Here is a 20,089-nt window from a genome sequence, read left to right as displayed (position 1 = left end):
AAACAGGTCTAACATCCACATCACAGGGGTATCAGAAGGAGACGAGAAAAAAGATTGGAAATCTATTTGAAAAAGCAGTGAAAGCAAACTTCCTTAATTTGGTGAAGGAAATAGACATGCAAGGCCAGGAAGCACAGAAAGTCCCAAATAAGATGGATGCAAAATGTCCACTCCAAGACACGTCATAATTAAAATGCCAATGGTTAAAAATAGGGAATCTTAAAGGTAGCAAGAGAAAAGCAGTTAGTTATCTACAGGGGAGTTCCCATGAGACCCTCAGCTGACTTCTCAAAAGAAACTTTTAGGGTAGAAAGAACTGGCAAGACATTCAAAATCATGAAAAGCAGGAATCCATAGCCAAGATTGCTCTACCCAGCAAAGCTATCATTTAGAATTGAAGGGCAGATAAAGCGCTTCCCAGATGAGAAAAAAACTAGAGGAGTTCATCATCACTAGACCATTATTATATGAAATGTGAAAGAGACTTAAGAAAAAGGTCAAAACTATTAACAATGAAATCACAATAAATATACATCTATCAACAAATGAATCTAAAACTAAGCAAACAAGAACAGAAACAGATTCATGGATAGAGAGTTTTGATGGATGTCAAATGGGAGGGGATACGGGGGAATGGGTGAAGAGGTGATGGGATTAAGAAGTACAAATTGAAGAGCTATGAGGATGTAAAGTACAGTATGGGAAGTAAGAGAGCCAAATAATTTAAGCTCGTGACCCATGGACATGAACAATGGTATGGGGACTACCTGGGGGAGTGGGGATTACAGGTGGATGGGGGCTAAAGGGGAAAATTGGGATAACTGTAATAGCATATCAATAAAATATAATTAAAAAAATAGAAGTTTGACCTGTATTGTACCAGAAACAGAGAAAAAGAGTTTTCAAGTTTGGAGATAATATAAACCTATTTGTTTTAGTAAGATCAGAGAAACCAAATATTAGATTTCTGAATTTTGGAAATTCAGTAAAAGTTTACCACAGATGAGAGCTGATGACCTGAGTCAGGCAGTGACAGAAGGAATAACCAGATGGTATATTTGAGAAATGTGTAAGTCATAATCGAGAGAACATGGTGACTGACTAGATGGGTGTGAAGAGAACAATAAGATGCACCATAATCAAACAGATGGATAGTGAGGCCATTAATCCAGGTAAGTTGCCCAAGAGGAACAGACTTGGTTTAGTAGGTATCCTTTATCTTTTGGATAAATGATATGGGCTTGACAGTAGCCTTTTTTATTCCTAAAGAGAAGATGCTTTGGAAGATGCTTACTACCTGTATCAAAAGGCTTCAGGCATATAACACTGATTTGTTCAGTAATATTATGAACGTATTGTGTGTAATTTGTTTTACTCAGTATTTCTGGCTTATCAATTTAAAATATATAATTTATTTAGATGATTACAAATCCCATGATTTGTAAGATGATTATAAGGTTTTATTGTTTTAGTTGTAAGGCTTCATCAAATGAACTTTGATGAACTCTTGCCAGTTTATGAGAAATAAAAACATGAACAGAGACAGTATCATACACAACCAAAAACCTTTGTGTGACTAGCTTGTGTTGCACAATAAACCAAAACATATATGATCCTTTCCCTCATCTGAAGTCCTTTGTAAACAGGGAAGTAGCATCTCACATCCTATCTTTTACTTCTCTAGGAATAACCAGACACTACTGGTATGATGACACCACTGCCAGTGTTTACTTCACATTCTTCTAAGGTCTAGTCTTGAAAAAATATCTACTAAAAGTCAACTAAAACTATTGGAAGCAAAGAAGTAGATTTCCACCTTCTCTTATGAAAAGGACATTATTCTTTTTCAACTTCAAATTTTCCATTTTGTCCTCTCAAGTCTTTTCATCACCCAAATCTTATCTTTACATTTCCACACAGGAATATAATGTTGGATATGTATACTTAAAAGGCACAAGTAATTTTCCTGCAACAATGTGGTCCGGGATATTAGATATCAAGTTCCATAATGTGGCAAAAAGAACCATAATGCTGAAATACCATCAAAAGGACTATTCACGTTCTTAAAACCAAAAAAGCAATGAAAGAATAACCACCAAACAAACCACCCCTGAAAAGCTTAATTTAGTCAACAGATCAATCAAATTAAAGATACTATTATTATTCCGCATAGCCCCATTGGGCATGTTAAAATTTAATCATTACAAAATGGGAGAAACTATAATGAGGGAGAGGGGGAAGGAAGGAACCAGGTTCTTAATGTCCTGTTTGGTACAAAGTTATCAAATTTTTAATGGCTCTTTTTCAACAATACCATCGGCCACAGTGCATGTTCCAGAACAGTTTATGTCCCACCATGGCCTGGCTGCTGACAAATTTGCAAGGATTTTTAGTAGGCATTTTAGGTTACATGAATCCTGTCCAGAAAGTCACCAGCCATGTAATATGGAAAAAAAAGACATTTATTAAAGACAGAAGAAACATTGCACATAGGACAATGACACCTCAGTCCCTTAAGGTAGGCACCTTAGGACTTCACACAGTTCTCCCAGCATCTTTTCCACTGTTCAAAGCACTCCACAGAATCCTCTGGTGGAATCTCCATCAGCTGCCCCACAGTATTTTCCTGAATCTCACTGATGGTCTGAAATCTCTTCCCTTTCAAAGGTAATTTTAGTTTTGGGAAAAGCTAGAAGTTGCAGGGTACCAAATCTAGGTTACAGGGGGCTGAGTTCAACATTCTCAGGTATTCTGCTTGCTGCAGGCCTTCTAGAACATGGATCACTTTCAACAAATTCTTGACCATCTTTTGTGCCACCCTTTTTTTTTTGCACTGCACTCACTGCATTGTCCCTGAAAGCCTTTTGAATCATCCCAATAGTTTCCACGGAGGAATGTTCAAGCTTAACACAAAATTTGATGCAGCTTTATTGCTCTACTCACTCAGTCATTGTGAATATGATGGCCACACAGTACACATGCTCACTCAACAGCATCCACTGTCCTCACTACTAGTATACAGTGAAGTTGTCATTGTTCCTGCAAGCACATTCCAGTCTACTCTCCTTGGCTGCCAGGCTACACTGATGTCACCGTTCTCATTATATTAACAATTGCTGGACTTTATCCAGACAGACCTCATATACTTGCTATTACAGAGAGCTCAGCCATGGAGTTCGCCCGATTTATAAAACTTTAACACTTACAAATGCTAATTCCAGCAAAGGAATAGCAAGATACAAACTACTGATATTTCCGGACCAAAGCTTAAACCACTTCAAAGGGAATTAAGGAAACTATCAGGCCATCTCAGGCTTTGCTATAGCTAATAATTAAAAATCTGAGTAGCAGCACCTTCTGATAAGGCTACTATGCTATGTCATACACAAATATATCCTTAAGTAGGTGAATTAATAAAACACTTTGGTATTTTCACTTGAACATTAAAAAGTGTCTAAAACTTAATATTTAAAAACTTAATAAAAGCCCAAGTGTCCCCAATAATCCTCCCCTACCAAATCAATCACCTAGATATCAGGCATTTATTACACTACCATGAAATTGTGCTAGCACAGTGACATGCAAAGGAAATGGCTACATTATTAAATGGAATCAGGGTGAATAACCGTCCTGGTTTTAGTGCTGAAAAGTCTTGTGTCCCAGAAAATCCTTCATTGTGAGCAAACTGAAAGTTTTGTCACCTTGGGTGGGTAAATCTTGATAGAAATGTGCTTCCTCTCATGTTTCATAATCTTAAAGATGTGGAACTGTGAAGGGATAAAAAAATATCTAGCAATCATTTTGGGTACCACATAGCTTATCTTCTTTCAAACAGAATGATAATTCTTTTATGAAATAAAACATTGAAATTAAAAACCAAATTGTGTGCAGCAGTTAGCATTGTGAAACAAGTTTGAGTGTTTTTGGAAACAGATAGCCTTTACAATGTATGGTGTATACTTATGTGCGCTTTCTCATTTGGATACAAGTCCAAGGACGTTTACTGAGGAACACTTAATTAGAAATGTGTACCTTTCATTTACTTAGTATTTGAATATGCATAAGATAAGTCACCATAAGGTTAAAAAATTGAACATACTTGCTGTCAAGCTTAGAGTTTTGCAGAAGAGACATAAAAATATGGAAAATATAAGACACAAAAATACTCTGGAAATTCAGGAGAAATCAGGAACAGATTTATGAACAAGGTGGCAAATGAATAAAAGTTATCGCATTGAATTGGAAAGAACATAACAGAGAAAAGAGAAGTGACAGCAAAGGCACAGAAGGCAGCAAAACGTAGAAATAAGGTTAGAGTACAGTAGAAAGCAAGGTCTGAATGCATCTCAGTGTACAAAAGAACAGGAAAATAAAAATAGCAAGAGGTAAAGTTAACAGATCTCTGAGTACTGGTTAAGAGCCTTGACTCATTTGGTTAGGAAATAGTACTGGACATTTTGAAGAGAAACATACTAATATTGAGAAAACTAAAGGGACTTTACAAAATGAAACTTAGGTTCCCTATTTTTCATAACAGGATGTTAACTGATACCATAGCACCTGGTATCTAAAACAAACTGAATTATTTTTAGTTAATATCACTACCACAGACACAGCACTTAAGAGTTTTTGCCTAAGATCTCACAAATGAGGCTGATGTATCACCGCATGTTCCCCCAAACTCCTTTGGATCTGCCACGTGCATTACAAAATACTCAGTTAAGGCTTAAATACCTCATGGTCAGAGATATATGTATGTAACTGCTGCATAACCAACACTTAACACAGTGCCTGGAATACAAAAGGCAATTATTTGTTGAATGAATCAAAACCAGTTTCTTGCCTAGGGCCTGGGCTGGCCAACTCTAGCCTTCAGGCAAATCCCATCTGCTGCCTTGTAGTTTTGTAAATAAAGTTTTGTTCAAACACAGCCATTGAACTGCATACTGCCTATGGTTACTCATAATACTGGGCTGGCCAAAAAGTTCTTTTGTATTTTTTAAAAGATTTTATTTATCCATTTTTACACAGAGGGGGAGATAAAGAGGGAGAGAAATATCAATGCATGGTTGCCTCTTGTGCGCCCCCTACTGGGACCTGGCCTGTAACCCAGGCATTTGTTCTGGAATGGGAATAGAAAGGACGACCCTTTGGTCCCACAGGCTGGTTGTTCAATCCACTGAGCCACACAAGCCAGGGTCCTTTTTTTTTTTTTTCCCCTGTGAACTGGCTCGAGTACCGTTTAGTTTTTAACTTCATTCAAAAACAATTTTGTTAGACTGTATTCTGACAGTTGTCACATCAGTGTGCATAAAAAAATAAATAAAACCTTATTAAAATTGGCGAATTTTTGTGTCGCCATTTTAATACTAAAGATAAATACACATTTTCAGCATATTGTGCTTTATTATTTTAAGAAAGGTGAAAATGCAACTGAAATGCAAAAAAAAATTTTGTGTAGTGTATGCATAAGGTGCTGTGGCTGACTGAACGTGTTAAAAGTGGTTTGTGAACTTTCGTGGTAGAAATTTTCGCAGGATGATGCTCCATGGTTGGGTAGAGCAGTTGAAGTTCATAGCAATTAAATCAAAATGTTAATTGAGAACAATTAACATTATGCTGTGAGGGAGATAGCCATCATACTCAAAATATCCCAAACAATAAATTACTGAAAATAAAAAATGTATCCTTTATATAATGAAACAAACAAACGAACAAACAAACAAAAACAACGAACTTTTTGGCCAACCCAACACAACGGCAGAGTTTAGCCCTGCTGATGGTGTTCATTGGGCATTGTCCTGCAAAGTAAAAATGGTTGCTGGTTCAATTACTGGTCAGTGCACATGACTGGGTTGCAGTTAGGTCCCTCATTGGGGCCTGTATGAGAGGTGAGAAGCAACCTGTTAATGTTTCCCTCTTTCTCCCTCTCCCTAAAAATACAAATAAAAACTTTAAATAGCAGAGTTTAGTGGTTGTGACAGAGAGGCCCACAAAGTCTAAAATATTTATTGTCTCACTGTTTACTGGAAGAGTTTGCTCAAACCTGTCCTGCCCTACAGGGTACAGCCTGGAAGAGATAAGGAGATCTTGCCCATTAATTCACTGGTCGAAAATAGGGTTTAGTTCAGACACAAATTCAAAACATTAAGTTACCTAGGCTACAAAGTTAAGAACAACTCTGAGATCAACTCTGGACTCAAAGGGAAAGAATACAGTTCTCAATTATCAATGTCTACTGTGGTCTGGGGAAAGGAGAAACAGGGTTGTAACTCTGAAGGTAAGCCCCCGACATACAAATATTAGAAACTTACCAACTTTACAGATAAAATGGACAGAAGGACATCTTGGGTAAAGTATGTTTTGGTATATAAAGCTGAATCTGATCTATTAAATACACCCACTTTGACTCTGGAAGTAGTTAATATAACAAGCAGTCTAACATTAAAGCATTCATACCACTGGGGCTCTGCGAAGTTTCCCTGCAGAGTTTGTCTGTCAGACCTATGTCATGTCAAGCACTTGCAACTCTAGCTGCAGGGAGACTGAGAGTGCTAGTACTTAACATTTTCATAGTAAGGTGTTCCATTACGACTCATTTAAGTCTGTGTCTTTTCAGACACTTGAGTCTCTACAGATAAATGTGAACACTATATAATGAGACATTTTTAGACAGATGTTATGTTTCCAGTAGATGTAGTCTGGCCTGTATGGGTCACACCCTGGCACGAGAGGAAGGAACCATGCATGGGGTACTTGAAGAGGTGGCAAAGCAAAGTCACTGCTGGGAATGGTGGCAGGACATGTCTCAAGATCAGATCAAATTTAAATCTGAAGACCCAGAGAAGCCTAGTTAAATAATGAGAGTAGCAGTCATTAGTAACATTTCTCATTACAGTAGGAAGAGTGTGTGTGTGTGTATGTCTAAGTTTTTAAAAGACCCTCTGGAGTTCTGATGACATCCTCCTTCCTACTAAAGACCCAAAGACCTGTATCTCTAGCAAAAAAAAAGGTCAGGTTCAACCAGAGACCACCTTATTGTCTCCAAATCAGGTGTCCTTGAATTTAGTAAGAAGATTCTCTTGTTCCTCAAAATTCCAGAAATCAGATTCTTCAGTATTTTAAATAATCGACTCTTAATGTATTAGCTTCCATAATCACGGAAGGAGAAAAAATAAAAAGTTTAAAAAAAGGGGTCCTACCACTCCAAAGGGATGCCCATTATCGGGGTTAAGAAGACTAGATGGTTTTCTATGTTCCTAGCTGAAGCCACATCTTTTCCAAGTCTCCTGAATTTGATTCCAGAATTCAACACAAACACCAAATATGCTCAATATGTTTGCTGAACAGATAGCAGAATAAGATAACCACATCGACCACAAAGATAACCCCATTAGTTAGGGGAAACATCTGTTTTCCTGTATTTCAAGCAAATACTAAACTAAGTATAGTTTAGAGCTGTTGGGGCAGAGGTATAAGAAATCAGAGGTAAAAAGCACTTTAGTACTAACAGATTAACTAGAATTCAAATTAAGTGTAAGAGTTCCAGAACAAACCATGCCAGTTTTCATGAATGAAAGAATGCCATAAGTATTTCTTTTAATATAAATTCTCAGATTTTACAATATATCTCCATCCACAAGGATGGGAGAACATTTTTTAAAACATAGTCTGTTGCAACATAAGGCTGCATTCAGAAATAAATGAAATTAGTGTCTTCCATGAGAGAAGAAACAGATGACTACAAAAAATATTTTATTTCATTATACTGTTAACCTAACCATGATTAAATGGCAAAGCTTAACATGACTGCCCCCAAATGCACTTGAAAGCATAATAAAAATGCCTGATTTTAGATTGTGGGTTCATCATTTGCATGATTACATTACACTCTAAATAAAATGTCAAGACCAGGACATTCCTAATGGAAAATCCCTTAGTAAACCTACCAAAGGTTCAGAGGAGAAAAATTAACCAACTAACAAAAAACAGTGGAAGCTCAGGTACTTCCCACAATTTTCTCAAATACTTTTAATATCTCAATTTAAGCAGCAGTTTATGCTAGCTGCTTAATGCCCATACTGGCTTATGCAGCTAATTGTTATGAAATTGTTTTCATTGATATAACAGTTCTTCCTTTTGTACTGTACCCTCTTCAGTTTATTCAAAGATGTGCTTAGTGCCAGGAAAATGAAGACTACTTAGAAAAATGAAAAAATCATGCCTTACTTTAGAAGTCATAAATGATGCTTATGTTTATTTGGCTTTCTCATACATTATTCCACTTCTTTGATTAATTGGTAGGTCAGTAAGAACAGTTTTTTTAGGCATGAAACATGCCTATCTTTGAAATTTAATGGGCTATCCAAAAACGTCACCAAAAGCCCCTGCAGCACAGACACATTTGCATTCTTGGACATTAGTATACACCAAATAAACAGAAAAAGGCAAAGGGAACCGCTGTTCTGAGTGTTAATTAGGATGCTAGGATAAGCAGAACATGCAAGGAAAACAAAACGGGAGCAGGTACTTCTTGTAATCATTCTCTGTTTCAGAGCAGCATCTTCAGATACATCTTTCTTTCCTGTCAATACCAGGTGATTCCATCATGGATTTTTAAAGAGAGATTATGTTAGTCTTATAATATTCCTATTCTAATCTATTGTACTTGTACATCACAATTAAATGCATTATATAATTCTTAAAAACCATTATCAATTGGGAAAAATGGCATAGTATCTTGTAAGACTTTAAAAATCCATCAAGAAGAAATTGTGGTTAAAACATGCATGCTCAATTGTCGAACTTTATTTTTTAACACTTTGTATTTTCAAAGCACCAATATGTATAGATGAATCTTCACTATTTTTGAACATTTAACTGGACTATAAGGAATTAGGTGGTTCTCCCATACCCTTAAAAACGCATCACCCTCAGCAGTGCATTCTAGTTCTACCCTGATTCAGTGTCAAAAAGAATTCCTTGGTAGAGACTGTTTCTAAGCTGAATGTAATGTTACTTTAAAGTAACATTTTCCAGGCCCTGATGTTCTCCCTGCAAAGACACAAAGTATTGATTTCAGACCTCAAAGAAATTCTGAAATACTAAACTCTTTGAATCCTGGAAGTTCCTCAGTTAATTTAGTGGCAAAACCTGACCTGATGAGTTTTTTTACACAGAAAAAACTTTACCTGGGAACCGATATGTGGCTATTGATAGCTTTTACTTACCTATTGAGTGTGACTACTCATGTTTGACCTTAGAAATAAAGAGTTTGATTAATCATGCTAAAATTAAAAACATGTTTCAAAAAAAAATTCTGAATTCTAAAATACCTGGCACCAATGGTTATAGGTGAGGGATTATGGACTTTATGAGTATAATCCATTTCACAGATACGTAATACAGAAAAATATTTCCTTGAACATTCATACGTGCTTCCCAATTTCTTCATTCCTGCCCACCTCTGAGATTCCCCATTAATCTAAAATTTACATACCCCTTTAATATCACGGAGATCCCACCTCATTTTTAATGTCTTCTTCTGATTCTATAAGCACTCACCAATAGTACTCATTTGGGTATTTATTATTATTTTGAACAGTTACTTACATTTCACAATGACTAACTTTTCATATCCTTGCTAAGAACCTTTTGTGCATAATTATTTAATTTAATCCTTACACAGTAACTGAGAACAATCAGCTCTCAATAACATGCAGTCAGATGAACAAGTCCTCAAGACTCAAGAGACAGATGCCCTAAATGAGGAATTATAGTTGGAAATAGGTATGACACTTTAAAATGATATAAAGGGCCCTTGCTGATGTGGCTCAGTGGACTGAGTGCCGGCCTGTGAGCTGAAAGATCGCCAGTTGGATACCCAGTCAGGGCACATGCCTGGGTTGCAGGCTGGGTATCCAGTTGGGGGTGTGTGAGAGGCAACCCATTGGTGTATCTCTCACGCATCAATGTTTCTCTCTCTTTTGTTCTCCCTTCCTTCTCCTCTCTCTGAAAATAAATACTCTTTAAAAAAATTCAAGCAATTTAAACATAAAATAAAATTATGTAAAGGTAGCCTATGATGGGAACTGATAAGGACAAATCATTGAATAGTTCATGTATTCTCTCAATCAAAATAATTTTTGAGCATTTACTCTGTGCCAGCTACTGGGCTAACCATTTGAGATTGTGGTAGGAAAGTGACATGGTATTCCTGTCCTCTTGCAACAAATCATTTAGAGAGGAAAAACAGATAATTATTGATTGTGATGAGAACTATGAAGGTAATGAAGAGGGAATGCTCCTTATATAAGGTCAGGAAAAACTCTTGTAGATGTGACTGACATCTGAGCTAAGATCCAATGTTGAAACTGAGGCAGAACTGCAGACAGCTGTGGAAAGATCATGATGGAAAGTATCAATAGTTGAAAGCACCAAAAATCAGAGGGTGACAAAGAACTTGTTGGGTCGAGATCAGAGAGAAGTGACAAGTCCAGTAGTGTGTGTCAACTATACTTAATGAAAAATAAAAAAGTCCAATATAGTTAGAGCTTAGTGAAAGGAGGTAAACTTGTGAAGTAATAAGTAAGCATTAAATCTGCTTTTTATTTTAAGTCACTGGGGGAAGAATTGGGACTGGAGGGTGTTACATGATCTGATTTACATTTTTAAAAGATGACTGTCTTCTGGGTGGAGACTGAGGTAAAGGAGGACAAAAATGGAAATAAGTCAAGAAGCTCCTGTAGGAGTCCACATGATTGTGGTTTCAACAAAGGCAGTATCACAGAAAAAGAATTTTAGAACTCAAAAAGGCCTTAACAGCCATTCAATCAAACTTCTTCTACATAAAGAATGGAGTTGTTCAAGGTTTCATGGCCAATGCCAGAGAGAGAACTGCAGCTTAGGGCACCCAGGTCAAAGCTATCATAACTAACCATGCTACATTTAAGACAACAGGGCATAATCAAAGGTCTAGCAACTAATCAAAATTAGCACATGACTTTTCAGATTTACCCCTCATGCTCAAAGGAATCAGCTAGAACTTATGAATAAAATAAAATGTGTCCAATTTATGCAGTGAAAAGTGCATAAGGATCTGTTGGGGAGTAAAAAGAGCAAACATACTCTCACATTGCCTGGTGAAGAAACTTGAACAAAAATTTCTAACTGATAAGTAATACCAATTTATCCTCTCCATAGGACCCCCTAGTGGACAAGATCTAGATCACAAAAACATCACAAATGCTTTTCAAAGTAGAGTTCATCATTCCTGTTCAAACCAGGTAACAGTAGGCCTGCTTATTATTAGAATGAGATTCTCTTATTCACCACCCTCACTTTCTTTTCTGCTGTACTTACTGCCCTCCCGCCTCCTCCACCTTGCCTATTTATCACCTTCATCACTTTCACCTAAACAACAGAAAAATGTTGTAAATGCTCTTCTGTCTTTAAAAGCTTACAAATTGTCTTCTCTTTGTTGAAGGACGATGAAGTATAAAAAACTTAAAAATAGATAAAATTTCATATAATTTTTAAAAACTAGCGACTAAAACTACATAAGCAATAGCCAGGTAACTTGGTGACTAATTTGGATGTCCTGAACATAAATTATGACCTCAGTATGTCCCCTATTTCAGAATGGATAGAATAACTAACTGGTTAATTATTTAATATAGGGAGAACTAAAGCTGCTTATTAAATTCCCTCCTTTACTGTGGGATTAAGCTCCAGTAGGTATGCGTTCTATGATGTTTAATCCCTGAAGGGACCCTAAAATTAGCAGTTTCACACTTATCCCTCTTTACACCACTCCACACCCATTTTTCTTCCTCTGAAGTCAACTCTATTCTTTCAAATTGTGATGCTCAGACTCAATACTCTCTTTCTTCACAGAACACACCAATTTTATAACTTCTAGGGAGATAAATGGCACTAAATTTCCAAGAAATTGAGTACAGTATAATTTACCTTTCTTCTTTCATAATCTGAAACTTACTACTTAATCAAATTCAGGCTAGCCTAAAAATCCTTTAAAACTTGGAACTGTCCTATGACATAAGGTTTATAAAAATTTTTTAATGTAACAAGAATTGCTACAACTGTTTTTAAACAAACATGAAAAAGACACAGCTTTCTCCCAGAAGATAAGAACATTATCAATTATCATTTGTTTTGGAAAAGTATCTACTGAAGGCAGCGAACACACCAAATTTTCAGGTCAAGGAGGCTATTAAACTTGAAATGGGAAAAAACCCTCAGCTTCATTATAAGAAAGTTACCACATATCCTAAAATTGTGAAAGTCAACTGTTATCATAAAATCTGCTCTTTTAAAGTTATGCCAAAACTTGGACACACATGCAGTCTATGACTTACTAGGTGTATAAAGCAAGGGTTGAAACAAAAAATAGGCTTAAAAAATAACTACCCAGTCCATTACTGTGATTAAAATGGAATAGAAAGCCAAAAGACTGCAAAAATAGTAAACCTAAAATGATTCAATATTAGTAAGAGATTTCAAGCTAAAGCACATGAAAACACTGCCTCACATTTATCTTTTTCTCTTTCCCTTACAAAAAAAAAAGTGATATTAGATACTCAGAGCACATCATGGGACAATCATGGAAAATGAGTAATAAAAAAAGTGAATATCCAGATAGATAGTGGGAATATTTTAATAGCCTTTTCAGATACATATGGTTATTTTCCTTTACTACTACTACTACACCAAAACTCAACAATTGGTTGCAATATATCAAAATAAAAAACCTTTATCCATAAACTTTATGTTCTATTTAACATTAAAACCCACTGGTCTAACTAGAACTTTGGAAAAATTTCTTGCCCATGCATGATTTTGTAACATCATGAATTAGTCACTTAGAAAATACTGCTTCCCCGTTATGCAGATCTTCAAATACTGACCCATTTCATTGCATGTTATTAAAAAAAAGTTCATTAACACCAATCTCATCAGAAAAATATTTTAAATACTGGGAAGTTGTTGAGAGCACAATGGCTGATACAAGTTTTCCAAAATTCTAATTTTCACTTGAAAACTAGAACTTTATTGCTGACTATAAATAGTGTTAATCTTTTCCTTAAAGCAACAGGCTCATTTTATTTTTGAGAAGAATGTCAGCCTAATACCCAATTCTGCACAACCATAGTTTATCAGGGACTCTTTCAAGTAAAAATGGTGTTTATAAAAAAGTGGCTGGTCCAACTTGCAATTCAAATAATCGCACAAATGCTTTTCCTAGAGACAAACATGGTAGCAATGAGCATTTTAAGCATTCTTCCCATTTTGTCACAGTATGTTAAAATTATATATACAAGAGTGAAGATTTGATTTAAAAAACCTGTTTTTTAAAGATTTTTTACTTAAAATGAAAGATTTCCCCCCTGAAAGTGTGGGCCAAAAATGTGGGGGTGTGTCCATTATACATGAGCTCGTTATACACAGCAAAATAGGGTAATACTATTTTAGCATATTCTTTTATAAACATATTATGAATAATAGTCAATTTAATCCTCAAAACTCCAAGTGATACAATATATGTCCATCTTCCCCACTGAGGAAGTAGGAAAGATTCAGAAAGGGAAGTATAAATTGTGCCTAAAAATTCGTTGTACTGATAGGATTAGTACAATGACATTAATTTTCTTCTTTGTACTTTTCATATTCTAAACATTTTAATAGTAATACTCTTACTGCAATCCTAAAACAAAAGATAACAGTTGGATGCAATGTGCATATCTCTCTTTGATACCTAAAAACTATCAATGAAGAGAAGTTATATTAATAGTTTTTATTTATATTCTCAGTCCCATTTACTAAGAACTTTTACAAAGTCACCCAACTTTTTTTTTAAAGAAATAAAGTGGTTTGAAAAATACATTTTAATGAGAAGGATAAATTTTAGATGATATAGATAATTAGAATTTTATTTTTTGTAACATTTTCCATTTCCTTTCCAGAAGCTTTTGCCAAAAATTGCTATTAAATGGACAAAACAGATTTTCTTTCATCTTTTTTTCCTCCCCACAAGACAAAGCAACAGATAGAGGTAATCTACCAATGGATTACCAATGAAGCAATCAGTTCACTGTATAATTTCAAAATAAAATTACTTAACAAAATGCTAAAAGAACATATTCACTAAAATAAAATTTCAAACCAACTACTGAAATCTTAGCAACAGCTCTGTGATGTAGCAAAAGTGATGATTCTAAGTCACTTAAAGTGATCAAAATTATTTATAACTGCTTTAAATAGATGCTCTCTTGCTTCAACATCTTTATTCAGTTTAGTAGTACAACATTAAGAAAAATTCAATACCCAACCACTTGAAACGATTACTTATAAAGTTATTTCATGAGAGCAGAATCCAATTTAAATTTAAAACGTCTTGCTGATATGTGTATGTTATAACATAACTACAAAATCATAAAGCAGAGTAACTAAAAAAGTAACCTTAAGGAACTAGCTCATTGTAAAATTCAAAATCAGAACATTAGATAATTACTCTCTATAGTCACAGACTAAGATTCTTGAAGGAGAATATTTCTCTTTATTGTACTTTTCCATTAACATAAAAAATAAAAGTGAATATATTTTTAATACCTCGAGCACCTCATAAACAATCAGTTTTAAGAATAGTAATACTGTAGAATATTGTTCTGCATAACAAAAATGATATGGAAATTCAGCAATTCATGTTGCATGTATTTTTCTTGTGATAAGTAATTTAAGAATTATTTTAAAACCTTGTACGTTTTAAAACCCTGAATTTTCACTTCTTTCTTTTATAAGTTTTAAGATTCTCTGGAAACAGTTAAAAAAGTTTTGATCCTCCACTGATACAAAGCAAAAATTCTTTCTAAATTGCTATTGAAATAATAATTAGTTGCTGTGTACTTTTAATTTGACTAACATCAGTAATAAACACACCAGAGTGAGGATGTAGTTTTTGTTAGTGGTACATTTAAAAAAGTGATTTCAATTTTTTTAAAGGTAGCACAAAAAAAAAATCCTCATAACCTTTCTTCTTTAAAATAGAAATGTATGACTAGAGGGATCAGTTTTATAATCCAGTGCTCAAACTAGGTTCAAATGAAGTACAACAGATCACACAGTTGTTTGAATGGAAAAATAGTAAAATAATAATATAAGAATAAATTCAGTGTTTCCCATAATCTCAACTGTAAATATATGCCTCACCCTGTACATATATATCAAGCTAGTCATTACCACAAGTGCATAAATTCACTCTATGTAGCTACTGCTTCCATTGGGTTTAAGAGATTCCCAAAGAACTAATAAATTAAAAAACTGAAGTCCTCATAAGGTAATTAGTACCTTCCAATTATATTGCAAAATATCTAAGACACTGAAAATCATTAGGTTTTCAGCACAAGGGTAAGCTATGGGACAGTACTCTTATTTACCGGAAAACTTGACCAATGTTACAATACAATGAATCATTGCATCAGCCAAAATGCCTGTTTCTTAATTTCTAAAAGAAATTCAATTCAGAAAAGTAAACAGTAAAACTGAAGTTTAATCTCTAACACCATGTGGAGTTCTCAAAACTGATAGGCTGTCAACTCACGACGACACACAGGACAACCAAAGCATGGTTTTAGTCACAACCTTATACAGTCTTAAAAAGTTTAAGAAAAAAACAATCATTAAGTTTTTCAAGAGTGAACATGTGACATCATTTTTATAATGGAAAAAGCAGCTTCCGAAAACTTAGTTCATAAATACTAAACTATTCCTGGTGCCAGTCAAATCTAGACACTAGAGATCAATACCCACCCTCTTACCAATACACACAGGAAAACATTGTCTTTAGGAAAGTGATACATGCATGTCAGTAACATCTTGATATTCCATAATAAAACTGCCTATTTAAACTAGACTTTTGGGGAAAAAAAGAATAGAAACTTTTGTAAAAGCAGCCAAATTCTCTCTGTATCAGATTGAATTCCACTGATTAATTTCACTCCCTTTAGAGATATTCATCAAGTACCTACAACTAAAGACAATGGAAAATGAACATGAGCAGTTCGTCCAAATCTTAAGACTATATTTATTTACTTTTAAATTATTTTATTATTGTTCAATTACAGTTGTCTGTATTTTCTCCCCACCCCTCCTAACCCACCTCCATGTATAATTACTTGCCACGTTATCAGTCTTTGCATAGGCCTACCAATCTTGAATTATATTGGAAGACACATTTGATTAGATCCTTATGTACACGGATCAAGGTTTTTTATGATCAATTCTTTATAACACTTGGCCAGGCCCTCCTTACAAGATAGCTCCTTACCATGAGGGGCTCACCTCCCTTTATACAACTAAGAGAAAACATTGAAATTCTATAGTAAAGGATTGTTTTGAAGATAAAATGGAAATCAATTTGTAATGTTAAAGATTCCAAAGCCAATGTGGAAATGTTTCTTTTTGAAGGAATGTAAGTTTCTCTTTCAAATCTCCTCTTTTTAAATATTCATTACAGTTAACCTCTAAATCTAAATGCTAAACACTTACTATGTGCACAGGCAAGGTTCTAGAACTAAGAATATAGTTGAGAATGAAAGGAATCAAGTCCCTACCCTCATGGTGCTTACACTTAACAAGCTGGTACCCTTTATGTGCAAGGTACCATGCCAATGCTTTGGGGCATACAAAGAACACTTCCTGTCCTTGGAGTTTACAAGTTAGTGAAATACATAACAAAAATACGTATAAAGATAACAGAAGACAGGAAGTGATATGTGTCATAGACAGGAAAAGAGATGACTTTCATGGGGGGAAGCGGAGCAAAAGACAAGAATAGCATTCCTTTCCATGCCCCATACCATATTTTAAAATTATGCCAACTTATTATTGGGCTCTTCAGTTATATCCTGATATCTGGTATGTTAAAACCAAAGTAGCTACATGTATTTCAAAGATTTACTTTGGGAATTCCTCAGATAAGGCAGCCTCAAAATTCATTATGAATGCCAAACAAGAAAATGCAGGTGAAAACACTGTGTAGTTCAGAAACTGAAAGTGCAGATGGGTTCCAATAAAACTATCATTCAGAACTCTGTGTCCTTAAAGTTATTTCATCTCCACTGTAGCAATGTCTTCTCTTAAAACCTGGAAATGAAAATACCTAAGTGGTTCATCCACACATTTTCTTGAGTATGATGGGAATACTATCCTCCATATAAAAATATCATTCCTTCCTCTAGATTCTGTATTATAGATAGACTACTGTCCTAAAAGTCAGCAGGACCACTAACTACAGTAGTTATCTTTTCTAGGCCTCAGTTTCCTCCTCCACAAAATGAGAGGGTGGGACTGGATGATCTCAATAGTCCTTTCCGGGCCTTAGAAAGTCCCATGACTCCATTATGACTCAAATACTAATCAAGAGTCAGCTTTTGGGAGTGATCTGAGCTTGAAGTTAAATGAAGGGCTTGGCTTCCATTTTTATAAGTTACTTCTTGCTAAGATAAAAGTTCTGTTGAACAGCATTTTAATTACCAAAAAAAGAGGATTAAAAATAAGTTTACGAAAAGCTTTCAGCTATTACACTCGATATGTATATATCACATGCTAGTAGCAAAACAAAAATCCAATTTGAATTAATTTAAAAATATTAAAATCAACCTTCATGTAAACTTTCTACCCCGTTAAAAATCTGATTTCCCGTTACCGCAAAACAACTGCTTATGTTCCTACGAAATAGGAGAAGCAGGACGAAACGTTTTTCCAAACTCATAAAAGGATGGGAGGGAGACAAGCAAAGGGAAAGCAAATCTGCTTAAACTAGCAGTGATGACCTTTTCTGGGAAAATCATCAGTTTTTTTCAGAAGAAAAATCCGGATGGCCCGATTTACTAGGGGTAGTTTTAAATAAATTCAAGGCGCTGACAGTCAATTTTAGCATTAGACACATCGAGATGGCGAAAACGAAGACAAACTTCCTGGATTTACTCTCTCACTGAGAGAGAGATTTCCTCTTGCTGACGAAGGGAAAGGCCCCTTTAACAGTTTTTCTCTACGCGGTGGTTGCTGCCAGACTAGGTGGGGCTCCCTCCGCTGCCGTCCTCCTGCCACTTCCCGCAACAAATGGGGCAAACCAGCCCGGATTCAGAAAAACTTTTTCCCTGTCAGGCTCGAGCCTTCAGGGCGCCGGGGAGTGGTTTGCCCCAAACGTTCTTCGCCCTGGATCAAGGCTGGAGGAAGCTGGGTCTTCGTAAAAGACAACTTTCTGGTTTCCGTTCTAACTTCCACCCACACCCGGGAGGGAACTGAGGCGGACAGCGAGGGGGCTCCGGGGCGGGGACGAGTCCTGCAGGAAGCCGGGGGGATGACGGGCGAGAAGAGAGGCTGCGGCGGCCGCAGGCAAGAGGGAGAGGGAGCAAGGGGGGTGGGGGGGGTCCTTGGGTTCTCACTTCCTCCGCCATATTTCAGACATTTGACCCCTTCCGCAAAGCGCGCTGTTCCCCCGCGGCGGCGGTAGCAGCAGCGGCAGCTCGCCCCCGCCGGCCGAAAGGCAGCGCGCTCGCCGGCTGGGCGCCGAGCCCTTGCACCACCTGCCGCGCCCCGAGACACCGCCGTCGCCGCCGCCGGTGGAGCCCCTGACCGCTGAGCGCGCCCCGCCCGGTCCGCGCCGCACCCCACCCGCCCCCCTCAGCCGGCGCTTGGGCCCCCGCCCGGTGTGGCTGCTGCTGCCGCCCCTCTCTTCACCGGCCACGAACGCACTCCGCGAACCTCTCACGCTGTCACCGGGTCCCCTTAGCCAGCGTCGCCCTGCGCCTCGCGCTCCCTTTAGGCAGCTGGTCCCGGCGCCACGGCGGTCCTGGGCTGCCGCCGCTCCGGCTGGTTTACACGCCTGACTCTGGGCGAGGTTTGGCGGTGTCGCCTTGACGTCAGGCGTTCGGCCTCGCTCTCGCTTCCGTCCGCAGGCGGGGCGCGCGGGTACGCGAACAGGAAAGGGGCGGGGTCCTGGGCGGAGCGAGCGGGCCGGGGGCGGGGCCTTTCGCGTGGCCCCTTCACTGGCGGGACACGCGCGGCGCCCCTTTCGGCGTTTCATCCGTGATGTTTCTCTACCGCCGCTACCACCCCTTTTACCTTGCTTTTGTCCTCTGGGTCGGAGAGTGTTTGCGTCTCGGCTTCCGAATGCCAGGTGTTTACCGGAGTGCTAAGGGCTTAGCAGCCCTCCAGAGCTCAAAAGGTGTCGTTACGCAAACTCTAGTTCATTCACCAGCGCCACCAGTTGGTGTTCGCGTATTCCTTTATGCTCGGGAAAGTGGCTGGAGAAGTAACTGAGAGTGCACAGTTTCCAAACCTAGAGATCAGTGAAGGAGCTTAGGCCACGGTAGTCTTTTTCATTCTTGAAATGTTTTTTCTCTTGAATCGACAAGTATTTTCTCCATTGGTGTCTTAACCTGGGTCAACTGTATTCAAATTACTTGGCTAAACTCAGTTAACAAATTGATGATCCCAAACAACTTTCTACTCTGTACCTAAATCACTGTTTATATGAATAAATAAATTGCATATTTAAATGCATTCGAAAGTATTACCTATAGGAAGATTTATGGTGTCACTACCGGGTAACAGAAAGTGCTTTCTGTTCCAAAAATGCCTTGTTCCAAAAAGGGTGGGAACTTAGCAAGGGAACTTAGCTTTATTAGAGAAAAGCCTAGAAGTACAACTACTCATATATAAGACATTGGCTTTTTTATGAAATAAGGTTTTGATAGGCGAAGAGAGGCAAGACAGCAAAGGGCAGGGAAGAGTAGGGGTTGGGGTGTCATTGAAGACAAACTTTATTTGTTCATAGTTTAACTGGGCCCTGTGTTATTCTAGAAGTAATTTTTTATGAACTGATAAATTTGGAAGATTAATGAAAAGTGTGAGTAATTTTACTCCTTTTGAGAATACTCGTAATTGAAAACTAACCTAAGTTCAAGGAATAGATAAGAATGAATTATAATTATCCTAAGTTTTCTGTATGTAAGCTCTTTCTAGGGGTTCTACAATTTAGGTTAATTGAACATGTTACTTATTTCAA

At 37.1% G+C, this 20,089-nt stretch overlaps 1 protein-coding gene across 2 annotated transcripts in view; it reads right to left on the bottom strand.

The window, feature by feature from the left end:
* Positions 1-18,948, bottom strand: part of RAP1B (RAP1B, member of RAS oncogene family) — a 38,051-nt gene extending 19,103 nt beyond the window's left edge. Inside the window, exon 1 of one of the 2 annotated variants that reach the window (XM_037136720.2) lies at positions 18,775-18,948. The gene's annotated coding sequence lies outside the window, so the exon portion shown is untranslated. The remainder of the gene's footprint in view (positions 1-18,774) is intronic. The other variant, XM_037136719.2, reaches the window with a different exon arrangement.
* Between the last annotated feature and the right edge of the window lie 1,141 nt (positions 18,949-20,089).

Source organism: Artibeus jamaicensis, unplaced genomic scaffold (genome assembly GCF_021234435.1).
Source record: "Artibeus jamaicensis isolate MK-2021 breed Jamaican fruit bat unplaced genomic scaffold, CSHL_Jam_final contig_233, whole genome shotgun sequence".
Taxonomy (NCBI): Eukaryota; Metazoa; Chordata; class Mammalia; order Chiroptera; family Phyllostomidae; genus Artibeus; species Artibeus jamaicensis.
This window is presented reverse-complemented; position numbering and strand designations above follow the sequence as displayed.